Source organism: Hyla sarda, chromosome 8 (genome assembly GCF_029499605.1).
Source record: "Hyla sarda isolate aHylSar1 chromosome 8, aHylSar1.hap1, whole genome shotgun sequence".
In the NCBI taxonomy this organism is placed as follows: Eukaryota; Metazoa; Chordata; class Amphibia; order Anura; family Hylidae; genus Hyla; species Hyla sarda.
Window position 1 is genome coordinate 219,538,070 of NC_079196.1, and position 22,200 is coordinate 219,560,269.

The 22,200-nt window shown below is 40.6% G+C and overlaps 1 protein-coding gene across 2 annotated transcripts in view; it reads left to right on the top strand.

Moving 5' to 3' along the window:
* The window catches only part of SEC14L5 (SEC14 like lipid binding 5), a 107,913-nt gene that overhangs the window by 14,782 nt on the left and 70,931 nt on the right, over window positions 1-22,200 (top strand). For both annotated transcript variants that reach the window (XM_056537115.1, XM_056537114.1), the window contains exon 2: window positions 10,656-10,746. The gene's annotated coding sequence lies outside the window, so the exon portion shown is untranslated. The remainder of the gene's footprint in view (window positions 1-10,655; window positions 10,747-22,200) is intronic.

The following is a 22,200-nucleotide window of genomic DNA, read 5'->3' on the forward strand; positions in this document are numbered from 1 at the left end:
CTTAGTTCTATCTGTGTCTGGAAAAGCTGAGTGACAGCCCATGTGGTCACTATTCCAACTTGCAAAAATAAGCAATTTTTTTTTATATATATAATTTCAAAATAAAATGTTATTTTTTTTTAAAGGGTACCTTTCATCAAAAAAAAAAAAAAACTTTTGATATATTATAGATTAATGTATGCAGAATAACTTTACAATTGCATGTTATTAAAAAATATGCTTCTTTCTATTTAATTTTCCACTTTGAAAAAATGACCACTAGGGGTCTCCCTACCAGTCCTTTTTTTTTATAGATTTCAGACTCATGCTGGAGTCCTAAATCTCAGACTGCAGCTTGAACACGGACAAACTCAGCACTGCTCACTGCCAGGGAGCAGTGCTGAGCTTGTCTGTGTCCCGGCTGCAGTCTGAGATATAGGACTCCTTCATGAGTCTGAAATCTATAAAAAAAAAAGGACTGGTAGGGAGACCCCTAGTGGTCATTTTTTCAAAGTGGAAAATTAAATAGAAAGAAGCATATTTTTTAATAACATGCTAGTGGAAAGTTATTCTGCATACATTAATCTATAATATATCAAAAGTTTTTTTGATGAAAGGTACCCTTTAAAAAAAATAAAATGTTATTTTGAAATTATATTTAAAAAAAAAAAATTTGCTTATTTTTGCAAGTTGGAATAGTGACCACATGGGCTGTCACTCAGCTTTTCCAGACACAGATAGAACTAAGGCAAATGTCTTCTTACTTTCATCTCGGGGTGTTGAGAAGACGCAGCTTGACCTTGAAGGGGTCGTCTTTGAGCCTGATTCATTGCACGCGCCAACATTCTGTACTTTTTTCTGCGCCTTTGAGCTGTAATTTGAGTTTTCGTTTTCCGATATCGGTGGAAAGATCTTGTCCTTGGGAAAGTGGCGACTGATCGGCTGATAGGAGGAGGCAGGAAATCTGAGCGTGCGGCGCTTTATTACTAGAGAAGCCGATCTATGGGTGTAGCTGCCCACGTCAGGTGCCCATGTATGTCCCCTCATTGTGGGTCAATTTGGGCACTACAACTCCCAGCATGCCCGGACAGCCATTGGCTGTGATAGTGGTCTCCAAACTGTGGACACCCTGCTGTTGCAAAAGCAACTTGAGAGTTGTAGTTTTGAAACAGTTAAAGGGGTACTCTACTGGAAACAAATTTGTAAATCAACTGTTGCCAGAAAGTTAAACAGATTTGTAAATGACTTCTATTAAAAAAAAATCTTTATCCTTCCAGTACTTATCAGCTGCTGTATACTACAGAGGGAGTTGAGTTAATCTCTTCTGTCTGACCACAGTGCTCTCTGCTGACACATCTGTCCATCTCAGGAACTGTCCAGAGTAGGAGAAAATCTCCATAGCAAACCTATCCTGCTCCGGACAGTTCCTGACATGGACAGAGGTGTCAGCAGAGAGCACTGTGGTCAGACAGAAAGGAAAAGAAAAAAGAAAAGAACTTCCTGTGGAGCATACAGCAGCTGATAAGTACTGGAAGGATGAAGATTTTTAAACAGAAATAATTTACAAATCTTTTTAACGTTCTAACACCAGTTGACTTAAAAAAAAAAAAAAATTTTCCAGTAGAGTACCCCTTTAATCCTTCCAGAACTTATCAGCTGCTGTATACTACAGAGTAAGTTCTTTTCTTTTTTCTTTTCCTTTCTGCCTGACCACAGTGCTCTCTGCTGACACCTCTGTCCATGTCAGGAACTGTCCAGAGTAGGAGCAAATCCCCATAGCAAACCTCTCCTGCTCTGGACAGTTCCTGACATGGACAGAGGTGTCAGCAGAGAGCACTGTGGTCAGACAGAAGGGAAATTCAAAAAGAAAAGATACTAAATACTAAATACTGTTATATGGGCACCACCATGGAGACCACCCATATGTCCATATGCCTTATTAGAGCCTCTGGACATCATAGAATAGCAGCCCCTAAACTGTATACCTCCAGTTGTTGCAAAACTACAACTCCCAGAATACTTGGAGTTGTAGTTTTGCAACAGCTGGAGACCCACAGTTTGGAAACCACTGTTATATGGGCACCACCATGAAGACCACCCATGTCTTTATTCCTTATTAGAGCCTCTGGACATCACAGAACAATGGTCTCCAAGCTTCATACCTCCAGCTGTTGCAGAACTACAACTCCCAGCATGTCCGGACAGCCAATGACGATTTGGTGGCCGTACAGACCCCAGGTTGTCAGGGGAAGGATCCATGTGCATTGAGTTGGACTATGTTATGCCCATATAACACTGCTCTCCAAATTCTGGACCTCCGTTGGCTGTCCGGGCATGCTGGGAGTTGTAGTTTTGCAACATCTGGAGGCCTACAGTTTGGAAAACACTGTTCTATGATGCCCATGGGTTCTAATGAGGCATATGGACATGGGTGGTCTTCATGGTGGTGCCCATATAACAATGGTCTCCAATCTGTTGACCTCCAGCTGTAGCAAAACTACAACTCCCAGCATGCCCGGACAGCCGATGGCTGTCCGGGCATGCTGGGAGTTGTAGTTTTGCAATAGCTTGAGGTCCCCAGTTTGAAGGCCGCTTTTATATGGGCATAATATAGTCCAACCCAATGGACATGGTCCGTATGGCCATCAAATTGCCCATATTGTCAACATATAGCTGTTTAAAGTTTGTTTCACCTATTGTGCAAAAATCAGAAATTGTATAATTTTTTCTCTACTAAAAAATATGGATAATTTTTTTTTGCACATTTTTTAAAAATCATTTTAAATCATTTAAAAAAAAATCAGGGTTCAAGAGACGGGGGCGCTGTTGCATTTGCTTCAATGGAAAATGTTTACTGTCAGTAGTGGTGAAAAGCGGTATTGCAAGTAACTAAAAATTGCCAGAAGATTTAACCCCTTAAGGACTCAGGGTTTTTCCGTTTTTGCACTTTAGTTTTTTCCTCCTTACCTTTTAAAAATCATAACCCTTTCAATTTTCCACCTAAAAATCCATATTATGGCTTATTTTTTGCGTCGCCAATTCTACTTTGCAGTGACATTAGTCATTTTACCCAAAAATGCACGGCGAAACGGAAAAAAAAAATCATTGTGCGACAAAATCGAAAAAAAAACGCCATTTTGTAAATTTTGGGGGCTTCCGTTTCTACGCAGTGCATATTTCGGTAAAAATTACACCTTATCATTATTCTGTAGGTCCATACGATTAAAATGATCCCCTACTTGTATAGGTTTGATTTTGTCGCACTTCTGGAAAAAATCATAACTACATGCAGGAAAATTTATACGTTTAAAAATGTCATCTTCTGACCCCTATAATTTTTTTATTTTTCCACGTACGGGGCGGTATGAGGGCTCATTTTTTGCGCCGTGATCTGAAGTTTTTATTGGTATGATTTTTGTTTTGATCGGACTTTTTGATCACTTTTTATTAATTTTTTAATGTTATAAAAAGTGACCAAAATACGCTTTTTTGGACTTTGAATTTTTTTTGCGCGTACGCCATTGACCGTACGGCTTAATTAATGATATATTTTTATAGTTCGGACATTTACGCACGCGGCGATATCACATATGTTTATTTTATTTTTTTTTTACACTGTTTTATTTTTTTTATGGGAAAAGGGGGGTGATTCAAACTTTTATTAGGGAAGGGGTTAAATGACCTTTATTAACACTTTTTTTTTACTTTTTTTTGCAGTGTTATAGGTTCCATAGGGACCTATAACACTGCACACACTGATCTCTTATACTGATCATTATTATCCCATAGGGACCTATAACACTGCACACACTGATCTCTTATACTGATCATTGTTATCCCATAGGGACCTATAACACTGCACACACTGATCTCTTATACTGATCATTATTATCCCATAGGGACCTATAACACTGCACACACTGATCTCTTATACTGATCATTATTATCCCATAGGGACCTATAACACTGCACACACTGATCTCTTATACTGATCATTATTATCCCATAGGGACCTATAACACTGCACACACTGATCTCTTATACTGATCATTATTATCCCATAGGGACCTATAACACTGCACACACTGATCTCTTATACTGATCATTATTATCCCATAGGGACCTATAACACTGCACACACTGATCTCTCATCCTGATCACAGGCGTGTATTAACACGCCTGTGATCAGCATTATCGGCGCTTGACTGCTCCTGCCTGGATCTCAGGCACGGAGCAGTCATTCGTCGATCGGACACCGAGGAGGCAGGTAAGAGCCCTCCCGGTGTCCGATCAGCTGTTCGGGACGCCGCGATTTCACCGCGGCGGTCCCGAACAGCCCGACTGAACAGCCGGGATACTTTCAGTTTCACTTTAGAAGCGGCGGTCAGCTTTGACCGCCGCTTCTAAAGGGTTAATACCGCACATCGCCGCGATCGGCGATTTGTGGTATTAGCCGCGGGTCCCGGACGTTGATTAGCGCCGGGACCGACGCGATATGATATCGTCATATCGCGGGAGCCGGCGCAGGACGTAAATATACGTCCTGCGTCGTTAAGGGGTTAAAAGGGTATTCCAGGAAAAAAAAATTATTATTTTTTTTATATATCAACTGCCTCCAGAAAGTTAAATAGATTTGTAAATTACTTCTATTAAAAAATCTTAATCCTTCCAATAATTATCAGCTGCTGAAGTTGAGTTGTTCTTTTCTGTCTAAGTGCTCTCTGATGACACGTGTCTCGGGAATTGCACAGAGTAGAAGAAGTTTGCTATGGGGATTTGCTTCTACTCTGGACAGTTCTCGAGACACGTGTCATCAGAGAGCACTTAGACAGAAAAGAACAACTCCACTTCAGCAGCTCATAAGTACTGAGAGGATTAAGATTTTTTAATAGAAGTAATTTACAAATCTGTTTAACTTTCTGGAGCCAGTGGATATATAAAACATTTTTGTATCACCTATTGTTCAAAAATTTTTATTTTTTTTCTCTGCTAAAGAATATGGATTTTTATTTATTTATTTATTTTTGCACATTTTTTTTTTTTTTTTTAAATAATTTGAAAGCATTTAAAAAAAAAATCAGGGTTCAGGAGATGGGGGCGCTGTTGCATTGGCTTCAATGGAAAAGGTTTACTGTCAGCGGTGGTGAAAAGCGGTATTGCAAGCAACTAAAAATTGCCAGAAGATTTAAAGGGAGCATCCTCCAGAAATGGAAGATAAGATCTGAACATGACTGATCCGATAACGTGATTTATGTAAGACACTTCTGATTCCAGCTCTAAAGGGCTCTACGTGTAACCCAATAGGTATTAATATAGGGGTAGGAGGGAGACGCTGGCGAAATGTTCAAAGCTCCCGTGTGTAACAATATCCTGCGGAATGAAGGTCTCATAATTCACCGAAATTGGGAGCGAAGGATTTCCAGGACAGTAATAAAGCCGGATTATGTGTAAGGAACCCAATACCTGTCGGGGGCCATGGCGAGACCAGCGCGTCAGTCAGAGGCTTGTATCACATGTTGCGGGATTCCTGTCAGTGAATGGAAATATTCATGGCTTACATTCAGAGCTTAAAAATCAAGTTCTGCTCACACAGCTGTGTGTTTTGTTACAGTGTATCAGAGACAGCAACTCTTCAGCACTAAGCAAAGCTGTGGATATCTAAGATCTTTGCTTGTTGTCAACCAATGGAACGTAACATAATAGATAGAAATGGGATAGATATGAGATAGATATGAAATAGATAGATAGATATGAGATAGATATGAGATAGATAGATATGAGATAGATAGATAGATAGATATGGGATAGATAGATATGAGATAGATAGATAGATATGAGATAGATAGATATGAGATAGATAGATAGATATGAGATAGAGAGATAGATATGAAATAGATAGATATGAGATAGATAGATATGAGATAGATATGAGATAGATAGATATGAGATACCATAGATATATATGAGATAGATAGATAGATAGATAGATAGATAGATATGAGATAGATAGATATGGGATAGATAGATATGAGATAGATAGATAGATATGGGATAGATAGATATGAGATAGATAGATATGAGATAGATAGATATGAGATAGATAGATAGATAGATAGATATGAGATAGATAGATATGAGATAGATAGATAGATATGAGATAGATAGATAGATATGAGATAGATATGAGATAGATAGATATGAGATAAGATAGATAGATAGATATGAGATAGATAGATATGGGATAGATAGATATGGGATAGATAGATAGATATGGGATAGATAGATAGATATGAGATAGATAGATAGATATGGGATAGATAGATATGGGATAGATAGATATGGGATAGATAGATATGGGATAGATAGATATGGGATAGATAGATATAAGATAGATAGATAGATATGGGATAGATAGATATGGGATAGATAGATATGGGATAGATAGATATGGGATAGATAGATAGATATGGGATAGATAGATAGATATGGGATAGATAGATAGATAGATATGAGATAGATAGATATGAGATACCATAGATAGATATGAGATAGATAGATATGAGATAGATAGATATAAGATAGATAGATAGATATGAGATAGATATGAGATAGATAGATAGATATGAGATAGATAGATAGATAGATAGATATGAGATAAGATAGATAGATAGATAGATAGATAGATAGATAGATATGGGATAGATAGATATGGGATAGATAGATATGGGATAGATAGATATGGGATAGATAGATATAAGATAGATATGGGATAGATAGATATGGGATAGATAGATATGAGAGAGATAGATAGATATGGGATAGATAGATAGATATGAGATAGATAGATAGATAGGAGATAGATAGATAGATATGAGATACATATGAGATAGATAGATATGAGATAGATATGAGATACAGTGGGGATCAAAAATTTGGGCACCCCAGGTAAAAATTTGTATTATTGTGCATAAAGAAGCCAAGGAAAGATGGAAAAATCTCCAAAAGGCATCAAATTACAGATTAGACATTCTTATAATATGTCAACAAAAGTTACATTTTATTTCCATCATTTACACTTTCAAAATAACAGAAAACAAAAAAAATGGTGTCTGCAAAAGTTTGGGCACCCTGCAGAATTTATAGCATGCACTGCCCCCTTTACAAAGCTGAGACCTGCCAGTGTCATGGATTGTTCTCAATCATCATCTGGGAAGACCAGGTGATGTCAGTCTCAAAGGTTTTAAATGCCCAGACTCATCTGACCTTGCCCCAACAATCAGCACCATGGGTTCTTCTAAGCAGTTGTCTAGAAATCTGAAACTGAAAATAGTTGACGCTCACAAAGCTGGAGAAGGCTATAAGAAGATAGCAAAATGTTTTCAGATGTCAATATGCTCTGTTTGGAATGTAATTAAGAAATGGCAGTCATCAGGAACAGTGGAAGTTAAAGCAAGATCTGGAAGACCAAGAAAAATATCAGACAGAACAGCTCACAGGATTGTGTGAAAAACAATTCAAAACCCACGTTTGACTGCACAATCCCTCCAGAAAGATCTGGCAGACACTGGAGTTGTGGTACACTATTCCACTATAAAGAGATACTTGTACAAATATGGTCTTCATGGAAGAGTCATCAGAAGAAAATCAGCGTTTGAAGTTTGCAAATGAACATATAGACAAGCCCGCTGCATTTTGGAAACAAGTTCTGTGGACTGATGAGGTTAAAATTGAACTTTTTGGCTGAAATGAGCATAGGTAGGTTTGGAGAAGAAGGGGAACAGAATCTAATGAAAAGAACCTCTGTCCAACTGTTAAGCATGGGGGTGGATCAATAATGCTTTGGGGTTGTATTGCAGCCAGTGGCACAGGGAACATCTCACGAGTAGAAGGAAAAATGGATTCAATAACATTTCAGCAAATTTTGGATGCTAACTTGATGCCATCTGTGAAAAAGCTGAAGTTAAAGAGAGGATGGCTTCTACAAATGGATAATGACCCTAAACACACCTCGAAATCCACAGGAGATTACATCAAGAGGCGTAAACTGAAGGTTTTTCCCATGACCTTCACAATCTCCTGACCTCAACATAATTGAAAATCTATGGATAGATCTTAAAAGAGCAGTGCGTGACAGGCAGCCCAGAAATCTCAAAGAACTGGAAGACTTTTGTAAGGCAGAATGGGCAAAGATACCTCAAACAAGAATTGAAAGACTCTCGGTTGGCTACAAAAAGCGTTTACAAGCTGTGATACTTGCCAAACGGGGCAGTACAAGATATTAACTCTGCAGGGTGCCCAAACTTTTGCAGACGCCATATTTTTGTTTTCTGTTATTTTGAAAGTGTAAATGATGGAAATAAAATCTAACTTTTGTTGACATATTATAAGAATGTCTAATCTGTAATTTGATGCCTTTTGGAGATTTTTCCATCTTTCCTTGGCTTCTTTATGCACATTAATACAAACTTTTTACCTGGGGTGCCCAAACTTTTGATCCCCAATGTATGAGATAGATAGATATGAGATAGATAGATAGATATGAGATAGATAGATAGATATGAGATAGATAGATAGATAGATATGAGATAGATAGATAGATAGATATGAGATAGATAGATAGATAGATAGATATGAGATAGATAGATATTAGATAGATAGATATGAGAGATAGATAGATAGATAGATATGAGATAGATAGATATGAGATAGATAGATATGAGATAGATAGATATGAGATAGATAGATATGAGATAGATAGATAGATAGATAGATATGAGATAGATAGATAGATAGATAGATAGATATGAGATAGATAGATAGATAGATAGATAACGCCACTACCTTATTACTCCACTCACAGCACCTCCTGCCCTTGGATCTGAAGTGGTGCCTGAGTAAATACCATGTTATCTTCTTGGGTCCATGTGACTTGTATGATCCTTACTTATGTCCCCTGATGATCCCCACCATCTCTGGTGGCGGGTAACACGTTGGGATATGATTTAAATAAAAGGAATGATTATTGGGGTCATAATTCATCACCCTGCAGCTTTCTTGTTCATGTTCAGTAACGCACCTTTAGCACTTCAATATCTCGGCATAAGGTAGTGTTTCCCAAAGTGCCTCCAGCTGTTGCAAAAATACTACTCCCGGCATGCTCATTGTTGTAGTTTTGCCTCAGCTGGAGGCACCCTGGTTGGGAAACACTAGAAGAAGTAGACAAATCTGTAATTCTAGAGTCTGAGAACATTTGGTAGCAACACCTACTCTTGGCAGGAAGCTTTTTCCATATAAACTGTAACCCAGCTTTCCCAGAATTCAAAAAGTCAGATCTTTCTCAGTTCTGATGTAGTGAGTCATACTGCTACCTTTTTTAAATAGACCTGGGAAAGTTTTGTAGCATCACCTATTTACCCTTATGGGGCTGTCATTTTAAAGGGGTACTCCACTGGTCAGCGTTCGGAAGTAAATGTTCCAAAAGCTGTTTTCGTGCTGCGGGGGTCAGCCACGCCCCTCTTTACGTCATGGTCACGCCCCCTCAATGCAAGTCAATGGGAGGGGGCATGACGGCCGTCATGCCCCCTCCCATAGACTTGCATTGAGGGGGCGTGGCTGTGATGTTGCGAGGGGCGTGGTCGTGTCAGCCACGCCCCTCGCGACATCACAACTACGTTCGGAAGTAAATGTTCCAAATGTTAGGAAGTAAATGTTCCAAATGCTGTTTGCGCGCTGCGGGGGTCCCGCAACGCGCAAACAGTATTTGGAACATTTACTTCCGGAGTGGAGTACCCCTTTAAAGTTGTTTTTCGGGATTAGTACAATTGATCTGTTTCCTTCCAAAAACAGCACCACACCTGTCCACAGGTTGTGTGTGGTATTGCAGCTCTGTTCCATTGAAATGGATGGAGCGAAGTTGTAATTCCAAACACAACCTGAGGACAGGTGTGGCGCTGTTTTTGTCAAAAATTTGCTCTTTATGTAATAATGGATAACCCATATTAAGTGCTGTCACGTTAAATAGATTTGCCATTCTGGAGTCTGGAAAAGCTGGGTGAGGATTTTTATTTTGCTCTTACAGGGTGGCTTCTAGGGTCAGGAGCAGAAGAGTGACAACGTCCCGTAGCACATACAATTCTGTCACCAAAATAGCCGCCCGGTGTCAGGCTGCAGTCTGCTTCCTTCTCGCCATGTGGGTATCTATGAAACCGGGTCACGTTACAGCTTAAGGTTACCCGAGCCGGTCCGCAGCCCCGCTGGTAGCCGTAGTCTGTGTAGTAGTGTCCTGCGCGCACGTTACCGTCCTGTGGTCGCCCCGAACATTCACCTGCAGTTTCCTAACCAGGAACTATCTCCTCGGAGAAACAAGTGACAGGACGGATCTGGTGAGGTTATATGGGGAAAGGATTAATAGGGGCTGAGGATACTAATCTAAGATATTTAAAGGGACAGTAACTCAGTTGCATATTGCGGCATGACTGGAGGCCGTATTGGCCATCACCCATCGTTTCATAGGCGCAAATATAACTAAGAATTGACTGGATGGAACTAGTAAGAGGTTAACAGAACATCACAACTCATGGACCGGCTCCTGTATATTGGGAGTATATTATACTGAGATATTGTCGTCTACAAGTGAATATTCTGCTTTCTAAAATGTCTCTGTTACTTTATTTCAGGGTTTTTACAAGAAGCTGCACATGTGGCTGGTGTATGAATATAGCTCCATGTCATACTGATCACCCGACAACCTGGATTATCTGCAGCAAGGTACTTACCGCCTATATCAGATCTGTTGTTTACACTGATATAACTACTATAATACTGCTCCTATATACAAGAATATAACTACTATAATACTGCTCCTATATACAAGAATATAACTACTATAATACTGCTCCCTATATACAAGAATATAACTACTATAATACTGCCTCCTATATACAAGAATATAACTAGTATAATACTGTCTCCTATATACAAGAATATAACTACTATAATACTGCTCCTATATACAAGAATATAACTACTATAATACTGCTCCTATATACAAGAATATAACTACTATAATACTGCTCCTATATACAAGAATATAACTACTATAATACTGCCTCCTATATACAAGAATATAACTACTATAATACTGTCTCCTATATACAAGAATATAACTACTATAATACTGCTCCCATATACAAGAATATAACTACTATAATACTGCCCCTATATACAAGAATATAACTACTATAATACTGCTCCTCTATACAAGAATATAACTACTATAATACTGCTCCTATATACAAGAATATAACTACTATAATACTGCCTCCTATATACAAGAATATAACTATTGTAATACTGCCCCCTATATACAAGAATATAACTACTATAATACTACCTCCTATATACAAGAATATAACTACTATAATACTGCTCCTATATACAAGAATATAACTACTATAATACTGCTCCTCTATACAAGAATATAACTACTATAATACTGCCCCTATATACAAGAATATAACTACTATAATACTGCTCCTATATACAAGAATATAACTACTATAATACTGCTCCTATATACAAGAATATAACTACTATAATACTGCCCCCTATATACAACAATATAACTACTATAATACTGCTCCTATATACAAGAATATAACTACTATAATACTGCTCCTATATACAAGAATATAACTACTATAACACTGCTCCTATATACAAGAATATAACTACTATAATACTGCTCCTATATACAAGAATATAACTACTATAATACTGCTCCTATATACAAGAATATAACTACTATAATACTGTCTCCTATATACAAGAATATAACTACTATAATACTGCTCCCATATACAAGAATATAACTACTATAATACTGCCCCTATATACAAGAATATAACTACTATAATACTGCTCCTCTATACAAGAATATAACTACTATAATACTGCTCCTATATACAAGAATATAACTACTATAATACTGCCTCCTATATACAAGAATATAACTATTGTAATACTGCCCCCTATATACAAGAATATAACTACTATAATACTACCTCCTATATACAAGAATATAACTACTATAATACTGCTCCTATATACAAGAATATAACTACTATAATACTGCTCCTCTATACAAGAATATAACTACTATAATACTGCCCCTATATACAAGAATATAACTACTATAATACTGCTCCTATATACAAGAATATAACTACTATAATACTGCTCCTATATACAAGAATATAACTACTATAATACTGCCTCCTATATACAAGAATATAACTATTGTAATACTGCCCCCTATATACAACAATATAACTACTATAATACTGCTCCTATATACAAGAATATAACTACTATAATACTGCTCCTCTATACAAGAATATAACTACTATAATACTGCTCCCTATATACAAGAATATAACTACTATAATACTGCTCCTATATACAAGAATATAACTACTATAATACTGCTCCTATATACAAGAATATAACTACTATAACACTGCTCCTATATACAAGAATATAACTACTATAATACTGCTCCTATATACAAGAATATAACTACTATAATACTGCTCCTATATACAAGAATATAACTACTATAATACTGCCTCCTATATACAAGAATATAACTACTATAATACTGCTCCTATATACAAGAATATAACTACTATAATACTGCTCCTATATACAAGAATATAACTACTATAATACTGCTCCTATATACAAGAATATAACTACTATAATACCGTTCCTATATACAAGAATATAACTACTATAATACTGCCCCTATATACAAGAATATAACTACTATAATACTGCTCCTATATACAAGAATATAACTACTATAATACTGCTCCTATATACAAGAATATAACTACTATAATACTGCTCCCTATATACAAGTATATAACTACTATAATACTGCCTCCTATATACAAGAATATAACTACTATAATACTGCTCCTATATACAAGAATATAACTACTATAATACTGCTCCTATATACAAGAATATAACTACTATAATACTGCTCCTATATACAAGAATATAACTACTGTAATACTGCCTCCTATCTACAAGAATATAACTACTATAATACTGCTTCTATATACAAGAATATATCTACTATAATACCACTCCTATATACAAGAATATAACTACTATAATACTGCCCCCTATATACAAGAATATAACTACTATAATACTGCTACACATTCCCCTCCCTTTCTGTGTAATATATTATCTTAGCATATGAATATGGCGCCATTGTGATGCATATATAATACACATATCTCTATCGTAGCTGAGTACAGAATACAGCAGGTCTTATAATCTTCCGCTCTCTTAATACAGCAGGGAACAGGGACGCTGCCAACTTATGTGCTGGAGCGAAAGAAAACGTCTTTTATTTCCTCCTCCTACACGTTCCTTATGGTGGAGAACAGCACAATGTGGGCAGAGCGGCTCAGCGTGGCGGGGCTATGACTTGCCAGCTTCCTACCAGCTTTGAAGGGTTCAGGAGACGGCAGCACAAGGAACATTTGTGTTCTCCTCAAGCAGGGCATTGTCCTTGTAATGTGCGGTGATTGGTGGTGGTCCTCCCACGGCACCCTCCACTACCAGCGCTGTCCCCCCAGTGTCTGCTAAAAGAGTCCTTGTTATTTTTAGTAGGGAAAACATTGTTATTAGTGGATGTGATGATGGGTCCGACTGCTTCCTTGGTTGTCTGCACCCATGATATGTCACATGGAGGGGAACAGTCCGTGTGGTCGGAGGAGGACGTGCAGTGAGACGTTCTCTGTTGTGCCCCTTTCCCAAATAGCAAAACCTAAATGTGCTCATAAATGTTCCCATTCTCTGACTATCATTTGTGTCTCCCGTTTCATAGCTGCAGTCTGTGCTGCGGAGCTGCGCTTCCTGCTATAACCAAGGCAGTTGAAAGTATAGTCGGCCATGGGGGAATTGTCTTTGGTCACTTGGTCACCCATAAGTGTACTACATTCTTGTTTCCAACCATACCGCCCTCCCAAAGAGGTGTCAGTCTTCTCTACTGCTCTTCTTTAGAATCAATATCGGCCATGTTGGAAGCTGTGTAGAATTGTCTTTGGTCACTTAGTCACCTATACGTGTGCTACATTCTTGTTTCCAACCATACCGCCCTCTTCTCTTATCTCTTCTGTAGAATCAATATACCGCCACCCCCTTTCCATATCAACCCTATGGTATTTCCTTACAGCTGCAGTTTGTTCTGCGGAGCTGCGCTTCCTCCTGTAACCAAGGCAGTTGAGAGTATGGTCCGCCATGTTGGAGGCCATGGGGAATTGTTTTTGGTCACTTAAAAGCATTATACCTTCTTGTATATAACCATACCGCCCTCCCAAAGAGGTGTCAGTCTTCTCTTATTTCTTCTGTTCTTCTTTAGAATCAATATACCCCATCAAGCCCCCCCCCCTCCCATATTAACCCCATGGTTTGATGAGCCTAGTCAATTGTGCCATCTTTACATATTATTACCAGCTCTGCTTGATGGCCCCAACAATAGGACCTTTTCTTCTGCCAAATTTCAGGTGGGTTCCAACTCTCCCTAAAGCTACATACTCGGCACGGTAGAGTAAGCTTCATAGTCAGCAGATAAGAACCTTTTGGTCCATCAGGTGTGCCCAATATTCTGAATACTATCAATAGTCCTTGTCACGACCCATTTCGGTAATGCTCATAGAAGGTGTTGGCAGGTAAGAACCATTTGGCCCATCTAGTCTGCCCAATAAGCCTTATGGGTGACTAATTGACCAAAGACAATTCCCCATGGCCTCCAACATGGCCGACTATACTTTGAACTGCCTTGGGAAGCGCAGCTCCGCGACACAAACTGCAGCTGTAACACAGGAAATACCATAGGGGTGATATGGAAAGGGGGGTGGGGGGTGGGGATGTATTGATAAGAGAAGATAAACACCTCTTTGGGAGGGCGATATGGTTGGAAACAAGAATGTAGCACACTTATGGGTGACTAAGTGACAAAAGACAACTCTACACAGCTTCCAACATGGCCGACTATACGTTCAACTGCCTTGGTTATAGCAGGAAGCGCAGCTCCGCATCCTATTATACAGTCATGGCCATAAATGTTGGCACCCTTGAAATGTTTCTAGAAAATGAAGTATTCCTCACAGAAAAGGATTGCAGTAACACAGGTTTTGCTATACATATGTTTATTCCCTTTGTGTGTATTGGAACTAAACCAAAAAGGGAGGAAAAAAAGCAAATTGGACATAATGTCACCAAACTCCAAAAATGGGCTGGACAAAATTATTGGCCCCTTAACTTAATATTTGGTTGCACGCCCTTTGGAAATAATAACTGAAATCAGTGTCTTCCTATAACCATCAATAAGCTTCTTACACCTCTCGGCCGGATGTTGGACCACTCTTCCTATAACCATCAATAAGCTTCTTACACCTCTCAGCCGGAATGTTGGACCACTCTTCCTATAACCATCAATAAGCTTCTTACACCTCTCAGCCGGAATGTTGGACCACCCTTCCTTTACAAACTGCTCCAGGTCTCTCTTATTGGAAGGCGCCTTTTCCCAACAGAAATTTTAAGATCTCTCCACAGGTGATCAATGGGATTTAGATCTGGACTCATTGCTGCCACTTCAGAACTCTCCAGCGCTTTGTTGCCATCCATTTCTGGGGCTTTTTGACGTATGTTTGGGGTCATTCTCCTGCTGGAAGAGTCAAGATCTCGGACGCAAACCCAGCTTTCTGACACTGGGCTATACAGAGCGACCCAAAATCCATTGGTAATCCTCAGATTTCATGATGTCTTGTACACATTCAAGGCCCCCAGTGCCAGAGACAGCAAAACAACCCAAAACATCACTGACCTCCACCATATTTCACTGTAGGTACTGTGTTCTTTTCTTTGTAGGCCTCATTCCGTTTTCGGTAAACAGTAGAATGATGGGCTTTACCAAAAAGCTCTATCTTGGTCTCATCTGTCCACAAGACGTTTTGCCAGAAGGATTTTGATTACTCAAGTTCATTTTGGCAAAATGTAGTCTTGCTTTTCTATCAGGTAAATAGAGGAAAAAATAGATCGGCTCACCGCTTCAATATGAAAAAGCCCCAGACACAGGTGGATTGTGATGCGGAAGCATGGATGCAGGGAACTGCTTCTCCCCGTATCTTGCAGACAGATAGAGGAAAAATCCAGCTCCCATGACTAAGAGCTTATGCTCGAAACGCTTCAGCGTTTCACTCCGATTTTAGAGTGACATGTCACTACCCATCCCCACCATGTTCTTTTAATTTTATCTGGATGAAGTAAACGATAAGTTTTAACCGTACCCGTGGGAGCTGGATTTTTCCTCTATCTGTCTGCTTACTTTCTAATGTCTCTGTGTCAGCAGTGGGGTCCTCCTGGGTCTCCTCCATAGTGGGGTCCTCCTGGGTCTCCTCCATAGTGGGGTCCTCCTGGGTCTCCTCCATAGCTTTTCATTTCATTTAAATGTCAACAGATAGTTTGCGCCGACACTGATGCTCCCTGAGCCTGAAGGACAGCTTGAATATCTTTGGAACTTGTTTGGGGCTGCTTACCCACCATCGGTACTATCCTGCGTTGACACCTTTCATCAATTTTTCTCTTCTGTCGGGGAGATTTAGCTCCAGTGCCATGGGTTGCAAAATTCTTGATAATGTTGCGCACTGTGGACAAAGGCAAATCTAGATCTCTGGAGATGGACTTGTAACCTTGAGATTGTAGATTTTTTTTTTTCATCAATTTTGGTTCTCAACTCCTCAGACAGTTCTCTTCTCCTCTTTCTGTTGTCCATGCTTAGTGTGACACACACAGACACACAATGCAAAGACTAAGTGAACTTCTCTCCTTTTTATCTGCTTTCAGGTGTGATTTTTATATTAACCACATCTGTTACTTGCCCCAGGTGAGTGTAAAGGAGCATCACATGCTTGAAACAATCTTATTTTTCCACAATTTTGAAAGGGTGGCAATAATTTTGTGCAGCCCATTTTTGGAATTTGGTGACATTATGTCCCAATTTGCTTTTTTTCCTCCCTTTTTTGGTTTAGTTCCAATACACACAAAGGGAATAAACATGTGTATAGCAAAATGTGTTACTGCAATCCTTTTCTGTGAGAAATACGTCATTTTCTAGAACAACTTCAGGGGTGCCAACATTTACGGCCATGACTGTGTTAGCGTGTGCCATAGTACCCGCTCCTTGTGCTCTCTGAGCCACCATCTATATTTAAGTGAATGGCCTCTGACGTCTATTAACCCCAAGAGTGCGATATTTTTATAAGAGCAGGAAATGTCTGCTGTTCCCAGTGGTCCTCGCGGTCTTCGGGGTATGAGCTCTCCAGGTAACAACAGTTTCCAAGAAAGTCCAATAATAGACATAATATGTGAAGGTGTTCTCCAAAGCATTAAGTAAAGGACACCTTGTCGGGTCAGTCTCAAGAAGCGGAGGTTCTGATAGAACGTCTGGAGGGCAGGTATGGTTGGATGTTGGGCGGCAGGGTTGGGTAGGTAACGGTTGGGTTCACAGTATCGATGATGTTCTTGTTTGTTGATCATGAAGCCTATGAAAGTGTCCTCTACCACCAAAAACATGCCGGGTCTGTTCCTGTGTTACTTTTGGAACTTTTGGTCCATATCCGAGCTTTTCAAAAATTAAGAACCTTCTGGTGTTCTAGACTTGGGTAACGACCGAGCTTTACATTCGTTAGACCAGTGGCCTCAAACTGTGGCCCTCCAGATGTTGCAAAACTTCAACTCCCAGCATGCCCGGACAGCCGTTGGCTGTCCGGGCATGCTGGGAGTTGAAGTTTTGCAACATCTGGAGGGCCACAGTTTGAGACCACTATGTTAGACCTTCTTTGAGACCTATAAATACCTCTTTGTCATTCATGACCTATTCTCCACTTTCCTCCTTGAGGGCTCATTCACACGAGCAGATTTTCTGCTGCAGATTTGCTGCTGCAGATTTTGCTGCCCATTGACTTCAATGGCCAGTTAAATCTGCCGAAGCAAATCTGCAGCTGATCTGTAGAAGAAAATCTGCTCATGTGAACGAGCCCTAAGGGTACGTTCACACCTGCTTGTTTTCTGCTGCAGATTTGCTCCAGCAGATTTAACTGCCCATTGAAGTCAATGGGCAGTAAAATCTGCAGCAGCAAATCTGCAGCTGATCTGCAGCAAAAATCTAAGGGTACGTTCACACGCGCAGATTTTTTAGCGTATTTGAAAGTGGGCGGGCTCTTCTCGGCTGTCCGCAGCAGATTTTCCACGGCGGAATTTACGCTGCGGAAAATCCGCTGCAAGCCCCATTGAAGTCAGTAGGGACTTTGGCGGATTTTCCGCAGCGTAAATTCCGCCGCGGAAAATCTGCTGCGGGCAGCCGAGAAGAGCCCGCCCACTTTCAAATACGCAGCGGGAAACCCACAAAAAAATCTGCCTGTGTGAACGTACCCTAAAGGCTCATTCACACAAGCAGACTTTCTGCTGCAGATCTGCTGCCGATTTGCTTCCGTAGATTTTGCTGCCCGTTGACTTCAATGGGCAGCAAAATCTGCTGAAGCAAATCTGAAGCAGATCTGCAGCAGAAAATCTGCTTGTGTGAATGAGCCCTTAGGGTGAGCAGATTTGATGCGCAGGATTTGTAACTGCAGATTAGAAGCTGTGCTCAGCCATTTAGTTTACATTGAAATCTGCAGCAGAAAATCCTGTGCATCAAATCTGCGCAGGATACTGTACGTGTGAACGCACCCTAAAGGGTTACTCTGGTCAAAAACTATTTTTCTCATATCAACTGGCTCCAAAAAGTTAAACAGATTTGTAAATAACTTCTATTAAAAAAAATGTATCCTTCCAGTACTTATCAGCTGCTGAAGTTGAGTTGTTCTTTTCTGCCTGACCACAGTGCTCTATGCTGACACCTCTGTCCATGTCAGGAACTGTCCAGAGCAGGAGAGGTTTGTTATGGGGATTTGCTCCTACTCTGTACAGTTCCTGACATGGTCAGAGGTGTCAGCAGAGAGCACTGTGGTCAGACAGAAAAGAACAACTCAACTTCAGCAGCTGATAAGTACTGGTAGGATTATTATTTTTTATTTAATAGAAGTAATTTACAAATCTGTTTTAACTTTCTGGAGCCAGTTGACATGCAAGAAAATTGTTTTTCACTGGAGTACCCCTTTAATCACTTTTTTTGGAACCTTTTATGTGGCGTTATTCATTTACGTTCTTGTAAATTTAGGTGCCAGATGGAACATTTAGTCTTCAATGTATATTACTGACAAGAGCTTTATATGGGTACTTCAGTGGAAAACTATTTTTCTTTCAAATCAACTGGAGCCAGAAAGTTAAGCAGATTTGTAAATTACTTCTATATAAAAATCTTAATCCTTCCAGTACTTATCAGCTGCTGTATGCTCCAGAAGAAGTTGTGTAGTTCTTTCAGTCTGACCACAGTGCTCTCTGCTGCCACCTCTGTTCGTGTCAGGAACTGTCCAGAGCAGAATAGGTTTTCTATGGCGATTTGCTCCTATTCCAGACAGTTCCTGACACAGACAGAGGTGTCAGCAGAGAGCACTGTGGTCAGACTGGAAAGAACTACACAACTTTCTCTGTAGTATACATCAGCTGATAAGTACTGGAAAGATTAAGATTTTTTAATAGAAGTCATTTACAAATCCATTTAACTTTCTGGAGCGAGTTGATATGAAAACATTTTTTTTTCCCCCACCGGAGTACCCCTTTAAGGAGCCTCCGGAGGTTGTGTAGGTAGAATGTGCTTTGACACCAATCCCTCTGCTCGCCCATTTGTATGTTCTCCCTTCTCTCCTAATAACCTGTCCGCCCCTGGTCGCCCCTGACTGTTCTGTGAACTGTATTAAATCTGCATTACAAGAGCTAAATAGTTAAATGAGTGAGCGAAGCGTGAGTGATATCAGTCGTCACCGCGTGGGTGTTATGTATGTGAGATATGGCGCTATAGTAGAACTAGATGTTTTACACATTTATTCTCGAGCGCAACACAAAATACAGATAAAACTCATTAGAATCTATTGATCATTTAAGAAAAGGCAAAGTAAATAACAAAAGTGACATCAAAATCAAATCAATCTATGGTGTGACCGCCCTCTGCCTTCAAAACAGCATCAGTTCTTCTAAGGACTTGTACACGGTTCTTAAAGGGGTACTCCGCCCCAAGACATATTATCCCCTATCCAAAGCATAAGGTATAAGATGTCTGATCACGGGGGTCTAACCACTGGGGCCCCCCGCAATCTGTCCTGCACCCACTTGTCACCAGCTGCAGGGAGCGAAGATCACTCCGTGTCTGATGACTCACGATGCAGGGGCCGGAGTATCGGGATGCCACGCCCTCTTCCATAGGGTTGCATTGAGGGGGCAGGGCGTGACACCATGAGGGGGTGGGGCTATGGCATCACTCCGCCCCAAGACATCTTATCCCCTATCCAAAGGATAGGGCATAAGATGTCTGATTGCGAGGGTCGAACCACTGGGGCCCCCCGCAATCTGTACTGCAGCACCTACTTGTCACCAGCTGCAGGGAGCGAAGATCGCGCCGTGTCTGATGATACACAATACAGGAGCCGGAGTATCGTGATGTCACGCCCCTTCCCATAGGTTTGCATTGAGGGGGCGGGGAGTAACATCATGAGGGGGCAGGGCTATGACATCACGAGCTCCCGGCACCGGCTCTGAGCGAGTACCCCTTTAACTACTCCAATGGATAGGGGATAAGATGTCAGATCGCAGGGGACCCCCACAATCTGTCCTGCAGCACCAACGTGTCATCAGCTGCACGGAACGTGACATCACGCCACCCCTCATGGGGCTATGACGTCACGAGCTCTCGGCGCTGGCTCTAAGCATTCGGAACATTTTGTTCCAAACGCTGAGAAGCGGAGTACCCGTTTAAAGGGGTACTCCGCCCCAAGACATCTTATCCCCTATCCAAAGGATAAGGGGATAAGGTGTCTGATCACGTGGGTCCTGCCACCGGGGACCCCACAATCTGTCCTTCAGCACCCACTTGTCACCAGCTGCAGGGAGCGAAGATCACACTGTGTCTGATGACTCACAATACAGGGGCCGGACTATCATGATGTCACACCCCCTCCCATAGGTTTGCATTGAGGGGGGGGGGTGACATCACAAGGGGCGGAGCCGTGACATCAGGATACTCCGGCCCCTATATCGTGAGTCATCAGACACGGAGCGATCTTCGCTCCCTGCAGCTGGTGACAAGTGGGTGCTGAAGGACAGATTGTGGGAGTCCCCAGCGGCAGGACCCCTGCGAGCAGACATCTTATCCCCTATTGGATAGGGAATAAGTTATCTAGGGGCGGAGTACCCCTTTAAAGGAACCCAGCAGGGAGGTTGTTCCTAACATCTTGGAGGACTCCGATCTTCTATGGACGTTGGCTTCAGATCCTTGTATCTGTTCACATAATCCCTGTGGTTGAGATCAGGACATTTCCAGGACTCCTTGTTCTTCTTCACGCTGGAGATAGTTCCGTATGACATCGGGGGAGATTTATCAAAACCTATACTATATACTACTATATAGTTCAACATGCTGGGAGTTGTAGTTTTGCAACAGCTGGAGGCACCCCTGGTTGGGAAACATTGATCTATACTATATACTACTATATAGTCCAACATGCTGGGAGTTGTAGTTTTACAACAGCTGGAGGCACCGCTGGTTGGGAAACACTGACCTATACTATATACTACTATATAGTCCAACATGCTGGGAGTTGTAGTTTTGCAACAGCTGGAGACACCCCTGGTTGGGAAACACTGACCTATACTATATACTACTATATAGTCCAACATGCTGGGAGTTGCAGTTTTGCAACAGCTGGAGGCACCCCTGGTTGGGAAACATTGATCTATACTATATACTACTATATAGTCCAACATGCTGGGAGTTGTTGTTTTGCAACAGCTGGAGGCACCCCTGGTTGGGAAACACTGACCTACACTATATACTACTATATAGTCCAACATGTTGGAAGCTGTAGTTTTGCAACAGCTGGAGACACCCCTGGTTGGGAAACACTGACCTATACTATATACTACTATATAGTCCAACATGCTGGTAGTTGTAGTTTTGCAACAGCTGGAGGCACCACTGGTTGGGAA